The following is a 3,963-nucleotide window of genomic DNA, read 5'->3' as shown; positions in this document are numbered from 1 at the left end:
AGGAAGCAAAGTGCATATATATATATCCTCTTGTCACGCATGCGCCTACCAAGCAGAAGAGAAGCCAGTACATGCACATCAAAGGTGGTTGCGCAAGAAGTTAAATTCGGCATCCAGTAATGTGATGGAAGGCTCACTCACACATCTATTTCTATTCTTCTTGATAAAGAAGGCCTCAAGTGCGAGCCTGGAAGACGCGTTGCCGCTCCTGCCAAGAATAGTTGTCGCAGAAAATCGAGCGTCGCAACCACACGCGGTAACATGAGCCACCAAATGTGCGCCCATATCCTCTATCCTCGCCCATAACAAAGGGCTTCTCATGCTTCGTGCGGCAGCCCCGCCTGCTCTTACAGCAAACTCGAGAACACAGCTTCGAAAGCTTGTTGGGCGCAGAGAAAACCAGAGGAATACCATGACGGTTAGCAACCTTTTTAAGGTTGTGTGACACCTTGTGTACATAGGGAATAGCCTCTGGTCTTACCTTCGGTCGTTCGACCTCTGCGCTCGCCCTTCGTGCTCCAAGCTTAACTTTTTGCAGAAGAGACTCTGCTATAGCATTGACGACCGTCAAAGGGAAACCAGCTGCCAAAAGGCATCCAACTTGGTTCGTAAAACTAGACCGCATTTGGTGTGCGCACGATTTCCGCAAAGCCGATTCCAAGCAAAGACTACCAACTGCTCGCTTCACCACTTTAGAGTGTGCGGAATCGTACGGCAGCAATTGCTTCACGGCTCGCGGTTGATAGGACCAGCAGACGTGGCCAACTTCAAAAGACAGTTTTAAATCTAAGAACTGTAGGCCAGTGTCGTCAGGAAGTTCATGGGTAAAAACAAGCCCTTGGCCTTGGTTGTTAAAAGCTTCTAAAATAAAAGCAAGGGATGTAAAGTCGCCCTTATTGTTTAAAAGCACTAAAAAATCATCAACATACCTAAAAACTTTTAAAACCTGCCCCCCATTAAAAACCTGCTCTAAAGACCTATCAACAAAAGACAAAAAAATGTCGCACAAAATAGGAGCAACACAAGACCCAATACACACTCCTCGGCGTTGCAGATATGGCGGCTCGTTGTAAAGTATAAAAGTCACACTTAAATAAAACTCGAGCAATGTTGAAAAGCTGTCCACTGAAAGGCCCGCCGAGTTCTGGAAGTCGACCACGTCGTTGTATTCAATACATTCCCTTAAGAAAACGAGAAGCTTGTCCTGAGGAATTGAGTAGAATAGATCTTCTACGTCAACGGAAAAACCATACTTAATGCCGTCATTACACTTAACAAATTGCGCGACCTCCGAAGAACTTTTAACACGGAAAGGGTCATCCACTTGTAGCGTCTTAAGCTTATTCAAAAGAAAAAGGCTCACGCAATGCTGCCACGCCCTGCGCTCGCTAACGATAGTTCTGAAAGGAATATCGGGCTTGTGCGTTTTCGCGGTAAAGAACACGGTCAAACAGCTATCTTTGCTATTCTTGATACCTTTAGCAAGGGTGGTCAAGTTCAAACTTATGCAGAACTCGATGAATTTGGACTTGACTCTAACTGCATTCTTACTAATAGGAACGAAATTCTTATTCACCGCTGCCTGCGCTTTTTCGTCAAACCGACCTTTTGGCAACACAACAAACCCTCCTTCCTTATCTGACTGCAACAGCATAAGCTCATTTTGCTTGAAATACTTTACGACACCTTCTAAGCTCTTTTTAGCATGAACGTCTGAAGCCCTGCTTGAACACCTTGAGATGGAGTAAAGTCCCTCCTTCAGACACTGGTCATGGTCCTCTTGGCTACACCTTGCAGAAACGTCTCGGTTGAGACCTACCAGGTCATGGGGCCGGACGGAGGGTGGAACGGCATACTTCGGACCTTTTTCCAGTAGCCTAGAAACGTCCCCGGGGAGTGAAACTTGGTCTAAAACGACCACCGGTTTTCCCTGTGCACGAATGGCAGTCGATGACCTCAGAAGGAAGCTCAGCATGGTCCTCCACCTTGTCTCCGTGATATGAGCCGCAAGTTTTCTAAACTCACGCAGCTTACTGCTTGCTAGCCATTCCGGATTACCGTAGTGGCACATCACGCGCAGCCAGTCTTCCAGAAGTCGGACTTGGCGCCAGAGCTCAGACTTCAATAGTTTGCAAAGCCTCTTGAGGTGTCCCCAGGACGGCTTCACCAAACCAAACAGAACACAAACATCTCGAGGGTATAACCCTTTCCGGACACAGAAGGCGTAAAACCTGGCCCGGCATGTGGCTTCGACGATGTGGGAAACAAGAACTTCGGTGACAGAGGATTGCAGAGGATACACAGAAAAGGAGTTGCCCAGTGTACGAGAAATGAATTCTAGAAGAGTTGACTGTTGGGCTAGTTCATGAGCGGGGTGAGCGGGGTGGCGGAAAGATCTAAGAATGGCGCTACTTTTGAAAAATTGAGGGGCTTTAGCGGAAAGCTTTTGGATCCGGTTGTTGCTGCATGGCTTCTATCTTGCGTTCCCATTGCCGTTTTTCGACCACGTACGGCACCTTGAATACTTGTTTTTGCATTCCCTCTCGCCCGTTGGATGCTGTCCCCCGCAGAGCTTGCACTTGGGCTTGCATTCGCGGCTGTGATCCTCGCTGGGGTTCACGATTCCGCAGCCGAAGCACACTCTGGTGTTCGGATTCGGGCATACGTCTCTTCTATGGCCGACCTTGCCGCATTGCCTGCACACGTCAAAGTGTTTGCGGTAAAGCCCGCACCTGACTAATATCGAGCCATACTTGACGTAGTTCGGTACTTTCTGTCCTGCGAAGAGTAGTTGTATTGCCGATTCTGTGCGCCTCCACCGCTAGGGGGTGTCACGGGTTCACGATGTTTTCGGCTATCTCCTCCGGGGTGTCGCCTACGGCTATGCCTCGGATGACTCCCTTGACCGTGCCGTCCGGTGCCGTTCGGTAGGCGCTGACTTCGTATGTCCTGCCTCCTATGTTAAGAGCTTTGACCTTAGAGTATAGCGTGACACGCCTCTGGTCCGGGGTGCTGACCACGATGATGTTTTGCTGCGCGTTCGTGCAGATAGTGTCTGCTTTGGCTTCTTCCTTCGTTACTCGAGCCGCAGTCATGACGGCCGACATAATTATTGAAACCTCAGTTCTCGCTACGTTGAGACCTCCACGTGGTCTCATGACTATCTTGGTGTCTTCTTTCGGCATGTCTGTCGGCATTCTCGCCGCTTTCGTTACCGAGGCTGCAACTCTCTTAGCAAAGCTGGCCCTAGTCTTGGATCTAGACTGGCGAGTAATGGCGGCGGACTCACCGTTTTCCTGGCCGGCCATGATCTGCTTGATGCGCTTGCCGGAGGCCGACCAGCCTTCGGCTTCTTCCGGTGTAATGTCCTCTCCGTGAACTTCAATGCACGTGCGCCCGCCGAGACTGCCGATGCTCGGTGCTGACGCCATGTCGTCTCCCATTGACGTGGCCACTTCCACTTCGGACGCCATCTTGGTCGTACTCGTCGCCGGGTTAGGTCTAGCGACCGCGCCCGTCGCCTCCGGTGGCCGTACTCGTGGGAGGCCTACGTTAGGCTTAGCGAAAAGTCCGCACCGCAACAGAAAAAGCTCTCGTAAATCGAGAGAATCACGTACCGCTTGGTCAAAACTGGTACTGGTCGAAGCCCCGCACCTTCGCGCACGCTTTGGTACCAGTTATATCGCAGTAACTGTAAATTAACACTGCGTTAATTGGCATAATAGCAGGAGCCGATGAGAAGCCCGGCTCTTTCGCAGTCGTCTTCCTCAGAGATTGAGGGCAGGGGATGGAATTCACTCGTATAGGCCGTTGACCATTACATCAGTAATATACAGGCCAGCAATGCAGGCAATCAAATTAAAGCTTCAGGGCAGAGATTGAGGATCAGTTAAATAGAGAACAAATAGGGGTGTATGCGGTTACAGAAACGCACCTTAGAGACTCAGAACAGCCACCAGTTAT

General features: G+C 50.0%; 1 pseudogene; it reads right to left on the bottom strand.

The window, feature by feature from the left end:
- Nucleotides 1-2,432: 2,432 nt before the first annotated feature.
- Nucleotides 2,433-3,473, bottom strand: LOC140216519 (uncharacterized; annotated as a pseudogene).
- Nucleotides 3,474-3,963: the final 490 nt, after the last annotated feature.

This window comes from Dermacentor andersoni, chromosome 3 (assembly GCF_023375885.2).
Source record: "Dermacentor andersoni chromosome 3, qqDerAnde1_hic_scaffold, whole genome shotgun sequence".
In the NCBI taxonomy this organism is placed as follows: Eukaryota; Metazoa; Arthropoda; class Arachnida; order Ixodida; family Ixodidae; genus Dermacentor; species Dermacentor andersoni.
Note: the sequence above shows the minus strand (reverse complement) of the source record. Positions and strands in the feature narration are given on the sequence as shown.